Source organism: Uloborus diversus, chromosome 5 (assembly GCF_026930045.1).
Source record: "Uloborus diversus isolate 005 chromosome 5, Udiv.v.3.1, whole genome shotgun sequence".
Taxonomy (NCBI): Eukaryota; Metazoa; Arthropoda; class Arachnida; order Araneae; family Uloboridae; genus Uloborus; species Uloborus diversus.
The window spans coordinates 9,174,011-9,190,906 of NC_072735.1; positions in this window are offsets into that span (position 1 = coordinate 9,174,011).

Consider the following 16,896-nt stretch of genomic DNA (forward strand, 5'->3'; position numbering starts at 1 on the left):
GTAAAGATTTTACTTTTCACGAGCAAAGGCATTTAAATTCTTAGATTGAGCATGTTTTTGATTGTACAGTAGACCCTCGTTTTACGCGGTGGTTACGTTCCACGAAAATGTTGCGTAAATCAAAACCGCGTTAATTGAGACCTAATACTAGTGTTAAAATAGGGGTTTGGTTCCGTAGATAACAAAATACTTCATTCTAGTGGTGACTAATTGTATAATAAGTTTAATGTGTACTTATATATTGACTTATATGCACGCACAACATGCATAAAGAAAACATAAATTAATTTCGTGTCCTGTTTATAAAGAGGAGCTGGCTACAAAAGTCTTTTGGCAGTCATTAAGAATTTTTCTTTGTAATTCTTTGCAGAGCATTAACGCATCCATGATCACTTGCGTCATTTCCATGATAGAATCTTCCTTCACTAACGAATCGGAAAGATCGTTTCTATTGTCTAGGAATGGCTCAAAATTTTCAATGTGAACGTTTTTGGTCTTGCGTCATCGACGTCGGTATCCTCGTTGGTTTTGGCCTCCTTTGCCACTCCTAAAAGCTTTTCTTCCAGTGAGTTCTGAACTGTGTGAGTTTCATAACTTTACTTCTGGAAGGAGCTCTGGAACCCATCGCATAAAATGTCTCCAGTGGCCCAAGCTCGATTATTAGCACGCCAAAATGCAGTTGATTACGCGTAATCTGCAATCCTTAGGAGTTTGGATTTTGGAAGAGGGGAAAATTTTATGTGTTTGCACTGCCGCATCCGCGTAAAACCGAAACTTATCCGCGTAAAATAAAATAAAGGTGTCAAATCTTAAACCGCGTATAATCGAAACCGCGTAAAATAAACCTGTGTAAAATGAGGGTTTACTGTAAATGCTAGATATTTTATTAAGGAATCGTTGTTACTACTATCTTCAGGAACAGACGTTCTAATCACCTGAAGTTAATTTACCATTTTCTACACCACTTAGAAGATACACTTAGTTACAGGGCCTGATTACCGCAGGGGCACGTGGGGCACAGGCTCCTCCTCTTAGATTTCAGGTGACCCAAAATCCCTCTAATTTATCATAGTAATTAAAAATAAATGATAAGTTCACTCAGAATCTAGAGTACAATGATATCATTGATATTTTTGCAAATGCCAAGACAAGGAAAAAAATCTCTTATTTGTTGATAAAATTTCCCCTGAAAAATTTGATATCTTTTGCAAATCCTAAAACACTCCCAGTTTAATCTGTATTTACAATTGAAAGTTATATCCTAGATAATTTTTATGTTTACGGTTACGGGCAAATTTTAACCACATCTTATATAATTATAATGTATTAACTCTTCTACTTTTTAAATGTACCTTTTATACTGTATAGTGATATGAGGTACCACAAAATTTAGCACAGCTGTGTTAATACGCAAGCATCGAAATATTTTATTGCTTCTTTAATAGCATAAGAAGGAATATATGGGGGGGGGGGGTGGCACAGATTGAATTTTGTGTGCCAGTGTCTTCAAATATTTTGGGCCCCTCCGGGTGGAGGGAGGGACTAAAATAGAAATGTGCCCCATGTCCAATATCAGAATGATCGGGCACTGCTTAGTATTTGATCACATAATTTGCTAAACGTATCGGAAAATAAATTAATATAGTTTCACCATTTTCCCCACTCTCTCTCTTTTTTTTTTTTTTTTTTCTGAGTTTTATTTCAACTTGCTTCATTCTTCAATCCTTGAGTTTAGCTATTTTATAAGCGTAAACTACTGAGCCTTTAAATTATCTTATCATTTGCTAAATGTATCAAAAACTAAATTTATATACTTCCATCATTTCGCTAACTCTCCTCCCCCTCCCTCTTTTCTGAGCTTTATTTCAACTTGCTTTACTCTTCAATCCTTAATTTTAGCTATTTTATCAGCTTAAACTGCTGAGTCTTAGTCTGAGGTTAGCTTACTGTGGGCTAAGAGTATCAGAAAATAAATTAATGTTGTTTCTTCATTTCTCCCACACTCTTTCTTTCTATCTCTTCTCTCTCTTTTCTGAACATTATTTTAACTTGCTTTACTCTTTAATTCTTAAGTTCAGCTATCACCCTCTTGAATCTGTCGGCAGACAAATTAAAATACTTCGCCAGTGAAGTTAAAAATCTTCTTCGTTTTGTAATTTGTCAGTTTTTTTCATGAGCTCTTTTCCATTCTCTTCCATTCACTTGTTACTAAGATTGTTTCGGGTTTATTGTTCTGTAGGGATTGATACATATAATCAGGGACGCCCAGAGCCCAAAACTTAAATTCTTGGGACGAAGGAAATTCTCAGTTTGCCGAATGGTACTTCAAGTTTTGCCGAATATAAAATATGAGTATGCACACTTGCGTACATCTAATGTAAAGAGATATTCGGGCAATTGAAAACTGCAATATTGCAATTATGTCTCCAAAAAATAACGAATTGTCTGACAAAATTTGCCGAATATACTTCTGGAAGGTCAGTGTGACCTCCAGTCGGGGCATTCCTGCATATAATTAGTTTTTATTTTATACAAATACAAATATGAGCCTTGGCTAGATCGTAAAATCAGGCACAATTCTCAATAGAGGAAATCAAATACTTTTTGGAGTTTTAATTGTGCATGAAAGAAGGAATCTTTGCAGCATTCTATGCAACTGAATTAAGTTTACATCTCCAATGTTCAAGTCTTTGTTAGTGCCAAGAGAGGACCAACCTTAGATTTTACATTTACAAATACAAATACAAAAGTGATGACCAGCAACAGGCTCTGGGCCCAGCTAGGCTGGTCCTAGTCAATTTACAATCCCCAGTGAAGATCAATGGCCCTCTTAAAACTATCTACTCCCTTGCTCATTACCACCTCTTCCGGTAAGCTGTTCCAAGGTTCCACTACCCTGCTAAAATAATAACTTTTCCTAATATCCATGTTAGCCAGATATTTGAATAGCTTTAAACAATGACCCCTTGTCCTGTTTCCAGTGCTAAACTTTAGCCCCTTAACATCTTTCATTTTAATAAATTTAAACAACTGAATCATGTCCCCTCGGTTTCTTCTTTGCTCAAGACTGTACATTTTTAGCCTTCTAAGCCTGGAATCATAGTCTAAATGAGAAAGTCCATTTATTAGCCTTGTAGCCCGCCTTTGAATCTTTTCCAATACATTAATATTTTTCTTAAGATAAGGAGACCAAAACTGAACTGCATACTCCAAATGAGGTCTTACCAAACTTCTGAATAAGTTTGTTGAAGTTTCATTTCTCATGCGAATAGGAATGATCCAAACCCAGAAGCCAAAACAACAGGCACAGCACTCTTTGCCTTCACTCTTATTACAGAGGCTCTCATCTTTTTCTTAATAAGGGCACGAGCCCCTTTCAATCTGCGGGGGCCCTCCAACCAGCAACGCATCCCCAATTACCAGAGACGAAAGCTGTCCATTGTCCGCTCCATTGGACAGCCCGTCCACGATATATATCCACATATAGAGGCGTCCGAATGGGCTGGGTTATAATGGGATGGTTATGGGTTATGGTCACCACAGGGGGGGGGGGACGCTCGCCGTTGTTATCGGATGCTGAGGGGACGGACGGACATAACGGCGATGTGCATTATGCGTTTCGCTGATGTTAAAAGCATGTGTATTATGAGTTATATAGCGTTAATAATAATGAATATACATTGTCGGGGATGAATTGGTTGGGAGGATCGGGTAAACCACAGCTATTCATTCAAATAATACTCATATTGTTTAATGGATTGCGCCCCCGTATAAGTTCCAGTTTTTGATCTCATATTGAAGTCTTCGCTATGATGCTGTTTCAGTAGTTAGTTAAGAATGGGAGAATTTTTTTTTTTTCTTTTTCTATAGCTAAATGTATTTCCGATTTAGGTGACGATATACGAACCATTTCAGATAACATTGCAAGGTTACAGGCATAGTTTCTCGTTGAAAAATTTGGAATGAGTAAAAAAAAAAGTAATGTGGGTAAAAATAGAAATGTAAAAAAAAAAAAAAAATGTGACTCACCCTCGGAAAGTTTAACTTGATTGTTAATTAATAGCAATAAATTGATTGCGATTATTATTCGTAAAATATATTCATTTGTTATTCTCACTTAAAATCTGTAATTTTCTTCTTTTGCTGATGAGTGATGAGTAATTAATTTTATTTTCCTTCATTTTTGATCAAAATCGTATGAATTACAATTATATCTTTTGCTTTACTCTTTCAGATTCCGGAGTTTAAAAATTTCTAATTTATATTAATTTAAAACAAACCAGAATTTATGATTCCTGCAAATTTTGATCAAATTCTAAATTTCCAAGTTCTTATCTGTGCTAAAAGTTTAATGAAACAATTTTGTAAAAAAATATTACATTACCTGTTTAGTCACAATGTAGCATTGATGTCTAGCCACAAATGGTATTGTAAGAGATAAGAAGTAATGTTAACTTAAACTATGCAAAAATAAACAAATAAACAAATGTCATATGAGGGAGTGAGAAACAAATGGATGTAACTGGACATTTTTAAGTTTGGAGTAAAACGCGTTTAAAGATAACGTCCTAGGTAGACTTTCATTGAAAAGTTTTTCTAAATCATGTTATATAATAGAACCTACCAGGGCTACTAATACTATATCTTGCCCTAAGACAGAGGAGGTGTTCACCTACTATTTGTTCTGGTTATCTCCAAATTTTCAATTTTGCCACTTACATCCCTTTCCTTCTCACTGCCTCCTATGAGCTTTTGACAAAAACAAAAGTAAGAATATATAACAAGTACCAACGAGCGAAATACGCAACAGAAAACTTCATAGTTTTGAAAAAGAAAGAAAAAGTAAGAATAAGGAGAGAAAAGAAAGTTATTTTTGACATGAAATAAAAAAAGATACAAAAATTATTTGTAAAATAGAGCTTATGGCATATCTAAATTAACCAAGGAAGACGATTGATGGCGCATAAAATTGTAAGTGAAATTAACAGCGTACGAGTAAAAAATAAAAACATTTGATTGAATAAGGAAAAGAAATGTGTGAAGAAAGAAAAAGGAACATGACTACGAATTGAAATATAGCTACTAGTATTCAATATATTCAGTAAATTACCACCCATTAGCCAGGGCTAAAGCAGAAATGCATGAAATACACCGCCAGATCAGTCAATTCCAGCCGAGGACTGCAGTTTCGTGCTTATTAGCACTCATCAGCCCGGCATAGGAAGTGACTGAGCTGGAGATAGAAAACCTCTTAAGGAAGCCAAGAGTGCCAAACAAACTGGTTGCTAATATAAGAATTAGCGCAGACCGGGAACCGGACATAACGTCCACGGACATAACATCCATGACCAAAACGCCTCCATGACCAATTCGCGCAGACCAGACGAGTGACCGAAGCAATGGTTCGGTTCAACTCAGAGATTGAAGTCAAGGCATGGTATATTCAGTAAGTTACCGCCCATTAGCCAGGGCTAAAGCAGAAATGCACGAAATACACCGCCAGCTCAGTCAATTCCAGCCGAGGACTGCAGTTTCGTGCTCGGTTCAACTTGAGTTGAACCGAACCATTGCTTCGGTCACTCGTCTGCTGCGCTAATTCTATATTAGCTACTAGTTTGTTTGGCACTCTTGGGTTCCTTAAGAGGTTTTCCATCTCCAGCTTAGTCACTTTTCTATGCCGGACTGATGAGTGTTAATAAGCAAGAAACTGCAGTCCTCGACTGAAATTGACTGAGCTGGCGGTGTATGTCATGCATACTAGTATTCAATTTCATCAATAAAATTGACGAAGAGATGATTGTAAATATGCATGTGAGAAGAGAGAAAGGACTGTGAACTGGAAGATAGTTAACGTAAGTAAATTTATTAATGTTGGATTTGCACTCCTTTGCATTGTAACATACTCATAAATATTAATGCAATAAAACCTCGTTTATCCGGTTTAACTGGGACCAAAGACCCTACGGATGATCGAATATCCGGATAATAAGCAAAGGAAATCCTTAAATAAAGACTTGCCGTTTATTACAACAAAAACACATATTTTGTAGAAAATTATGCTGAGCCAGGGGCTTCCCGAACTTAAATTTTTAGGAGGGCAGAAATTCTCAATTTGCTGAATAGAACTCCAAATTGTGCCGAATGATGATAATTTTGCCGAATGATGGTAATTTTGCCGAATGGAACTTCAAGTTTTGCCGAATGGCACTCTAAATTTCGTCGAATGATGATAATTTTGCCGAAAGGAAGTCCAAATCCTACCGAACGGAACTCCCAATTTCGTCGAATGATGATAATTTTGTCGAATGGAGCTTCAAATTTTACCGAATGGTACTCCCAGTTTCTCCGAATGATGATAATTTTACCGAATGGAACTCCAATTTTTGCCTAATGATGATCGTTTTGCCGAATCGTCTGACAAAATTTGTCGAATAAGGGCATTTTTAGAAGGTGACCTTCCATCGGGCCGCCTCCGCGTAGAACTGTTTGAAAGACCTAGGATATATGAAAACAATTTTTCATATCATTTCTTAACAAAGATTTTGTCCACTGTCTTCAGTTAGACACGTGCGTTGTTTGAATAAAGCATCACGGTCAATCTAATGCTTTATTACAGCTGCAGTGGTGTTTGTTAAATTACCGTAATATATTGTACAACCTGTGCAGGTGCTGTACATTTAATCAAAATAAAAGGTGAATGTCTGGCTTACTTATATACGTTATTGCTATTATAATTTAAAATTATTTATGTGAACATTTAAAAAAAATCTAAAAACTTCAAATTTGATCTAAACGACAGAGGACTGCATCACTGATATTCTACTAGATTTCAAAAAAAATATACGTTTTTATGGAATATTCTGAAAACATCCCTACTTTCCCAGGGGCGTGCACAGAGGGGGGGGGGAGAAGGCACACCTGTTGGCCCGGGCCCGGGGGCCAGAGATATTTAAAATGAAGGGTGAACTATATGTTGGGACGTAGGAGTAAATAATATGGAAGAGGGATCGTAAAAGTCATTTGTGGCGGGCCCCAAAATTTTTGTGCACCCCCTGTACTTTCCCCACAAAACAGTTCTTGATGCTGAAATAATTGTTACCTTTTATCATTTCAAAGTGTGGACTCCCTTACGATAAGTGGAACTGGCGCGTCACTACAACGTTAAAATAACAAAAACATAAGAGCTCGCGAAGTGTGGGGGGGGGGGGAGGGGGAGCTTGTTCGTACATGCAACACTATGTTACTAGCGCTCTCGAAAAGAACAAAAGCAGATCTCCCATCCCCCTTTATCACCTAGGAAAATTTAGATACATTTGTCACAAGGTGAAGGGGTTCTTCTTCCTATTGGGTTTCGGAGGTGGCGGGAACCACTTTTCACCACCAATTTTGCGCAACTTGAATTTCAAGAGCTAAAATGGAGCCCAGATGCTCCTTGTCCGCACAGGGAAAAAGATGGGGTTGAAATGCTATAAATAGCGTGGGAAAGCACTGGACTGATTTTCACAAACTCTTTTTTTTTTCCCCATCCTCCTCCTCCTCCGAGGATTTATTTGGATTCTGAAGAGCTAAACGGCATTTTTAGAACATTAAGCGTTCCTGTGGTTTGGGCAACCGAACGAAGATGTTGCGCTAAAATTATTGCCGATGCTTTTTTATCCTTCGCCTTGTAAAAGATATGAAACACTCTCTCGGAGATTGATGAACAGTTGTTGGTAAGGAATGGGTGATCCAAATTTGGGAAAAGTATGCTAATGTTAGTGTTTCGACTTTCGAAGAATTTTGAGCTTTGAATACATGTCGTACATAAGACCCGGAAATATGCGAGTAGCTAAGGCTGTTGCTTTTTCTTTTCTTTTTTTTTTTTTTTTTTTTTTTTTTTTTTTTTTTTTTTTTTGCCCTCAAGGTGTGAAAATATTCATTGACATTCTTTCGGAGAAGTGAAATTCATTTTGAAAGAGTTAATTATACACAAAAACCTGAAAATCATAATAGAGGTCAACTCCACTTTAAAAAAATAATTTGAATTTTGAGTTCTGGAATTCAGATTACGTTTTTCGCAATCACGAGTGTGTGTGTGTGTATGTAGACGTGTGTTTTTGTGTCTGTGTGCAGGCATGAGTGTGTGGGTCTGGGTATGGGTGTGTGTATGTGTATGTTTGTGCGCGTATGTGTAGGTGTGTGTATGTATGCGTGTGTGTGTAGATTATGGACGCAGCCTGGAAACGGTTTTCGCTAGAGGAGCAGCATCGTGAGGGGATGCGGGGGGGGGTAAAATCATAGGAACGCCAAAAACAGACAAATGAGAACAATAAGCAATGTGATTGCTTCAAAAAAAAAAAAAAAAGAACGCTTAACTACTTAAGGATGAAATAAAGATCCGCAAGGAAAGAAAAAATATACAATTTTGATATTTTGATAACAATTTTGATATGATGATATTTTGATATTATGATAAAAATTGATGTTTTGTAGCTAAAAAAATAGAGCAAAGCAGTCAAATGTAATAGTTGTTTACACACTAATACGGAGAGGATATTGGAACTATTCACATGTACCCCAAATGCTGTGTTCATAAGTGCACCATTATCTACTTTAGAACTAATTTACAAAAGTAAAAATTTTTTAATTAAACTTAAAAAAAAAAAACATTGTCATAAATTTACTTGAATGTTCATACTTGTATAATGGTTTTCAATAATTAAGTTCAGCTTATTAATTACCTTAATATATGTTTTTACGTGAAAACGAGTGATAAAATTACCTCAGCATCAGCTAAAACAAAGAAGCTGTCATCACAGTAACGTAAACTGGATCTCATCAAAAACAACCCTGTTGTAAAAATTTCCCCGCCAAGAAAACCTATAATTTTTCCGCACAAAAAAGGCCTTCACACACACATATCCTAAACCCAAAAACCGTCAGCCTTAAAAAGTTATGATATCTAGTTTGCCCTCCAAGTATCTGCCAAACTATCATCCTCCCTCTTCTCCTCTTTCATCACACCTATTTCCATTAGAACCTCCTCCCACCTTCAACTCCTCAGAAATATGGATAGATCCTTTAAATTGTGTATCTTGTTTGGCGGGAAGCATTTTTGCTCACCAACCAACCACTTCACTTCGAAAAGCTTCCCGCCAAACAGGATAAATAATTTAAAGGATCTATCCATATTTCTGAGGAGTTGAAGGTGGGAGGAGGTTCTAATGGAAGTAGGTGTGATGAAAGAGGAGAAGAGGGAGGATGATAGTTTGGCAGATACTTGGCGGGCAAACTAGATATCATAACTTTTTAAGGCTGACGGTTTTTGGGTTTAGGATATGTGTGTGTGAAGGCCTTTTTTGTGCGGAAAAATTATAGGTTTTCTTGGAGGGGGAAATTTTTACAACAGGGTTGTTTTTGATGAGATATCACATCTTTTTGCAGTGATATTGTTACTTGGTCTGTATTTTTAGAATTGAGAACGTCAAGTCAGAAAATGTTCAATTGAAACAACCCTGTTTTGTGTTTTTAAGGAACAATAATAGCAAGCTTAATTTTGCGTCAAGTTATTTTCTGACCATTAAGATTCTATGTTCTTTTTGCGAGAATTGTGCAGTTTAAATTTTATTGCAGTTCTTGTATCCTCTCTGTTGCAAAGAAAACTTCTTGAATAATGATTTTTTAAATTATTATTTTAATATTTTAAATTATTTTGTTTTCGAGTATTTTACAACTTCGCAATAAATTCTATTAGTTTCTTTATTTGACGGATTATTCAACATTTTCATGAAGGTTTCTAAAAATGTTTTACAGCTTGCGGGCTATTTTAATCTAGTTTTTCACTTTTTATTTAATGACTTTTTTTCTTAAATCGTGGATTATTTTACGTTTTATGGAAAATTTTAATTGTTTGGTGATTTATCTTTCTCTTGATAGAAGTCTTTGTCTTGTTTAATGCCTAGTTTTGTTTCAAAGTTCATTAAAAAGACGGAATAACGCATGTTATCAACAAGCAAAAAAACAAAAAAGCCATTAAAAATTTTAAATTTTAATGTGTCAGAAGATGTATATAACTCTACTCGAACCTCAAATCGCGGATATCCCAAATTTGCCACAGCGACTGCGCATGATCGTGCGGACTAAGCTCAATAAAAGTCTTGCTTAAATTAATTACAAAAAATTTTTCTGCTAACAAATTACTGCAAAGCACGGATATTCTGGATACGGATTACTGCAAAGCAGTATTTCATATAGTTTCAATTCATAATGTGTTGTTTGTGAAAAATGCATTAATTAACCGACTTCAAAAAAGGAGTTTATGATTTCGTATTGCGGCTTTTAATGTATGTTTTCGAATTATTCCAACACTACTGGACCGATTTGAAATTTTTTTTTTTTTTGTTTGGAAGGGTATACTTCCCAGATGGTCCCATTGTAATTTGGTCTGGATCTGATAAGGGGTCTCGGAGAAATCCAAGAGACTTTAAATTTCATACGTCACGGTCACGTGGTTTTGCTGTGATCGGTGTATTTTCACACCTAAGGTTTTGGCTTTCTCTTGAACGATATTTAATTCTCGCGGCACATGGATGATTAATTTTCGCAACACTGTGCCACCTGTTAATTTTTTATTGTAGGTGTTACTAATGTATTTATTACTGCGTTGCAAAGCAGTAAATTAAATATATTTTGCTACTTTAATAGTTGAATCAATTACCTTGATATTTTATTTACTAATGAATAACTTTATTTAGGAACTAAAAAATATAAAGCTCTTTATTTAATATTCCAGTTTTTAAACATATTTAGTGTTCAATTGAGGAGGAATTGAATACAGAACACCCCTCCCCCACGATTTAATTTATATTCTTTAATAATATACGTTATAACTGTGTATGATTTCTGAAGTTTGACTAATATTCTAGATTTACTATTTCACGATGTCACAAGTACAATTTGAAATTAGGGTTATATTAATTAGCAGGCTTCAAAAAAAGGAGGAGGTTCTGAACTCGTCGGATTTGTTTTTCCTTTGTACAATGTTCCATAAATACTCTAAGACACCTGTACCCAGGGGCGTGCACGGGGAGGGGGGAGGGACACCTGCTGGCCCGGGCCCGAGCCTGAAGGGGGTCCAATATTTTTATAACTAAGGGAGAAATATAGGGGTAAACAATATGGAGAGGGGCCCGGAAAAGCCATTTGTGATGGGCTCCGAAATTTCTGTGCACACCCCTGCCTGTATCGATAAGGAATTTTTTTTTTTTTTTTTTTTTTTGTTGGAAACGTTTTTACTTCCTCAGCGGTCTAATGGTAATCAAGTTCAGGTTTGATGAAATTGAGGGAACTCTTCAAATGTCATACTCACATTTAAATCGATTTGTACTTTATTAACTTTGTATATCGACTCACTTAGTGAACCGGTTTTCATGCATTTTTTTGTTTAGTAGTGGTTTTGCTTAGGGGTGGTCTAACTTAGGTTCCAAATCTTTGATTTACCCTATTTGTTCTTTATTGAAAAGTTAAGGGTAAAACAATAAACTTCATGCAATTTCCGTCACAAACGACTAAATAAAAAACCCGTTGATAAACAAAGTCCATAAAAAAATGGTATATACTTTCTTTACCTATAGTTAAAGAAAGTACTAAACAAATACATTATTAAGAGTAATGATAATGAAAATTTTGAATTAAGGATTCTCTGAAACAAACATAAAATTCATTCTAATGGAATTTTTAATCTTCATCTATAGTGGGGCCATGTGAAGAAACATGCGACTTTTATCACGAGTTACATGACACGTATTGTGAAACATAAATTACAATTTACAAAAAAACAATTCTAAAATTTACAATTTTACAAATTTAAACTTAAAGTAATTATGGGTTTTTTTTTTTTTTTTTTTTTTTTTTTTAGTGACTCGTGCATTTGCTTTCGGAAAGAAAACTTTGATAAAGTTGAACTAATGATGAAGACATTTTTTTTTACATAGTTACGCATTTGAAAAAGCCTTTCTTCACAATCGTTGGAAGTCTCTGAGACGCTCGCCGTGTTATTCACATCAATAAAAAGCAAAAAATAAATTACTTTTAAATAGATTTAAAAAAAAACACTTTTAAAAAATACTCAGGAACTAAAAAGCAAAAAATAACTAATTACACTTACATTCTATTTCCTACCCAAACATAGAAATGAAATTTATTTTACAATTCCAGTACAAAAATCAACTAAATTAAACACCGAATTATAAAATAAACACTGATTTAAATTACTATACAATGAATTATTTTAAATACCTAACTAATTATATACGATCTCTTAATTTTTAATAACCTTTTGAAGTCGGAGTCTCCTAAAAGCTACTACCTAACGTAACTGAGTAGGTTTAGTTTTAAAGACTAATTTCGCGTTATAGTTAAATTAGTGTTTAATTCAGGATTCGGTGGGTTGTCAGTTACGTTATGTAGTTGTTTATAGGAGGCCCCGACTTCAAAAGGTTATTAAAAATTAAGAGATCGTATAATTAGGTATTTAAAATAATTCATCGTATAGTAATTTAAATCAGTGTTTATTTTATAATTCGGTGTTAAGTTTAGTTGATTTTTGTACTGGAATTGTAAAAAAAAAATTTCATTTCTATGTTTGGGTAGGAAATAGAATGTAAGTGTAATCAGTTATTTTTTGCTTTTTAGTTCCTGAGTATTTTTTGAAGGCGGATTTTTTTTTTTTAATTTAAAAGTAATTTATTTAGAAAACAAGCAAACCAATTAAAAAGTGTTATTTTTCGCTTTCAATTCAAAAGTCATATGTGTCGTATTCATATACGTACAGTTTCATATAATATGTCACGCAAAATATTCTAATGGTTTAACCCCAGTTTCACGCCGACATTTAAAATTTCTTCCCCCTTTAAATATATCAAAACTGAAAAACGGGGGGAAATATCGTATCGGCAAAACTTTGGGGGGGGGGGAGGAGGACAGCATTCTAATATCATTCATTAATTTGTTTCTCTGCTTAAGTATAAACAAACAACATGGAATCTGAAAACAGAAAGCCCAATGAGCTAAGTTTGCGCGCATGCTCAGTCGCTGTGGCAAATTTGTGGTATCCGCGATTTACCGTCTAGTTGCAACTGTTGTATATGTTTTAGTCTTGATTGAATTTCATTTCCTGAGACACCTTTTGAATAGCTGTTAGATCTGTTCTAACCTTGCAATTGCAGTCCGAGATAAACAAACCCTATGAGCTGAGAGTAAGTACATAAGAATTTAGGGAAAATTAGTGATTTTCAAACTTCAATTACTCCGGCCCATGATGTCCCTGCACTCTCAGAAATGGACTTTCAAATTTGAAGAAATGTGCATTTTCTTGTTTGTTTGTGTCTTAAAAACTAATTGACTGATATCAATGGATTTTTTTTCAAAGGTATATAATGAAAATAGGGACTAGTGTAGCGAGCAAAGCTTGTTACATATATAAAGCTTATCATATATTCTCATTATCCTTTTAATTTTTCATATATTTTCATTATCCTTTCAATTTTTCAATTGAAGTTCGGGTAAATTTTCAGACATTTTATTTTATATGCAGCAAAATCACAACTCCAACTAAAAGATTTGGATTTATTGGAAGTTCATCTATAAAATGCTTCTTAGTCTGATTTAATGTAGACCGGGATTTCTCACTTTTTGTTGACAATATCTTGAGGCGGCAAATATGGCAATAAAATTAATGCTGCATTTATTTTAGTTGCAGAAACTATGTATAATGGAAAAATTCATAATTATGACAAATCATGTAACACAAATTGACATAGAAAAACTTATAAATTTAGTGCATGAAGTGGGAAAATAAACAACAAAAAATGCTTATTATTGTTATTACAATTTTCAAACATGCTATACTATCTTTTCTTTTTTTTTTTAAATCGAGGTTAAAACATTAAAACTTCACTTCAATAATTTATTTTAATTTGCGGAAAAATTGAAAAAATATTGAAACTCTTCTGCTGAAATATAAAGCACAAAGATAGAGTTCTTTATGGAAATTAATATTTTCTCTATCTTAAAATGATTTTATCAAATTGATATTTACTTTACTTCATGTTTTATGCAAGTATAGCTTGACTGCGAAAAGAAGGCGGATAACCTTGAAGCGAAACCTCATTTCGTATCATTTGTAATAGGTAGAATCAACCAGAAAGCACCTAAAAGTGAGAGTCGTTCTCACTGATCCTATCTATCCCAAAATAATAACAATCAACCTATTACAAACGATACAAATGATGTGTTTGCTTCAAGGTCAGCCGCCTTCTCTTCGCGGTCAAGCTTTAAAAATAAAAGGCTGCACAAATAATGAACATAAGCACTTATTGCTAGAAACATCTGCCGCAGGGAAAGAGATTATATACAGTGGCTCCCAAAAGTCTTCGTACACCTACGACTTTCAACGAAATAGGCCCCAAATCATTGGTTAGAATTAATATTTCGGAATAGGTAATTAATTATAAGATCTATGATCAATTTTTAACAAAACTGCATGAAAAGTTTTCAAAAAATATTAAAATTTAATTTTTTAAAAATCAGAAACCGAAAAGTGCCGGAAATTTTATCTCACAAAAGTTTTCGTACACTTTATAAAATGTCTATATATTAATGAATAATCTAACTTTTGATTAAGTTATTAATTAGTAGAATATCATACAGTATTCATAACACCTTTTAAACGTCTGGGAATAGATTTCATACTTTTTCTTTCTTTTTTTTAGCGTAATTTCTGAGTAAGTGTTCTACCACACTTCGAGTATTACTATTTCTAGCTCTATTTTCGTTTTAAAGCCCTATTTTCGTAATCTAGCCTCCAGATATCTCTAAATACGTTACATTAAGTTACAATCTGGAGATTGAGGTGGTATTTTCTAAACTTTAGGACAATTTTTGAGGCACTAGACGCAAACGTTGAAAACCGTGTGCTTCTTATCTTTATCTTGATAAAAACAAAGTTGTTTCCAATAACCAAATTTTTGGCTAAGAGTTCAAAATTGGTTTTTAAAATATTTAAAGGAACAGCATGATTCATTATTCCATCAAAAAATTACAAATTACCAAGCCCTGATGCTGATATACACCCTCACACTAAAACACCTTCACCGTCCCGATTAACTGATCCAACTAAGTTTTTAAGATTAAGTTCCTAATTTTTTCTTCTACTTACAGTTATGCAACAATTTAACTAAAAATGTTGAATTACTTTTTATCTGTAAGTAAGACGTGATTCTAAACTGTTTTTAGCTTATTTATCATTGATTTTGGGACGAAAAGCGTAATCTTTCTGTTTTTCGCACGACCAAGAAAATTTCTGCTAGAAGAGGTCCTATTTAATCCAGCCAATCAAAGATTTTCGCGAACAATTTTAGGTGAAAATTAAATGGAAAATGTTTCATTTAACCCTGCAGAAACTTTTTACAGTACTGAAATGTGTATTTTTCATAAATTTTTTAACTTTAAATCTACAATCACGTTTTGTCAACTTTGCCGGTTGACCTTTTCTTACCATGTTTTCGGTCCGATTCCTTTCTTTAAAGCATTTTATCAAGCACTTTACTATACAAACAAATAAATTATCTAATTTAGAGACATTTCAAACCAATTTACCGTTGCTGTGGGAAAAAAATTCAAATTTTAATGGGTTTGCGTTTTTTTACGAATACCAGCCATTTTATAGTAATAATCAATATATTATGGAATAAATAAACAAAAAATTTAAGCCAAATGACTTAAAAGGGTCAACACAATGCAAAAATACTAATGAAACGGCATATGATAATTTTAATCATGAATTTATTCGAAAATATTTGAGTGTACGATGACTTTTGTGGCGTGTTATTTCTCTGTCTCTTCGTTTTCTGACCCATTTCAAAAAGAAGATCCCTTAATATTTTGAAAAAAACAATGGGTTGTATTTAGAATGACATAGGAATGATGTGAAAAAATATTGGACTTTATATTCGAATTCAGTTTTGAGTTATTTTGGTTTTACTAAAAAATTTCAAAGTGTACGAACACTTTTGGGAGCCACTGTAAACAACGTGGGGTAAGCTGGTAAGCATATTGGAGGATTGGTATATAGTATTTGTTTAAGAAAATAAAAATGCAGAATGAAACAAATTTGAACTATTAAACTAAAAAATACACTTCGTTTAGCAGAATTATTTTTGTAAAATTAATGGAGAAGAATGAAAACACATAACCATGTAATATATTCCATGTTGAAATTAAGAGCTTCAAAGTTCTATGCCTTTTATAAAAGCGCTGTATTTATCATCTGTGTTAGTTAAGCAACGGTGGAGGTTTTTTTTTTTTTTTTTTGTAAGTTTAAATTTGTACAAACTCTTTAGTCATGTTTGTAATTTTTTAACGAAATAAAAGAAGTACGCTTTTGGAAACAAATGTCAACGAACTAACATTTTCTTTTAAATAAAAAAAACAACGCTAGCTAAGCCTAACGTGGAGGTGACTCAAAGTTAACACACAGAATTCTAATCTTAATCGAACCGTTCGTTTTCAATTTTAATGTGTTTTAAATACAACTATAAACACAACACTATACAAAAATCTAACAATACATAAAAGAAGGCACATTTCACATACAAATTTCAATTAATACTAACCTTTTTTGTGAATCCTTTACAATAATTGAGATAAGATAATTTAACGAGCAAGTACAAGATTGAAACGAAAACTCCCAGAATGCACTGCAATGTGACGAAATCGGGACGAAATAATTTCGTGAAAAATTTGAGATTTCTGGTTTCGTCAAATATCACGTGATTCGGTGACGAAAGGATCGTCGAAAATAACGAAATAGTGCTCGAGGATTGCCAAATCGTCAAAATTGAGCGTTTCATTTTTGAC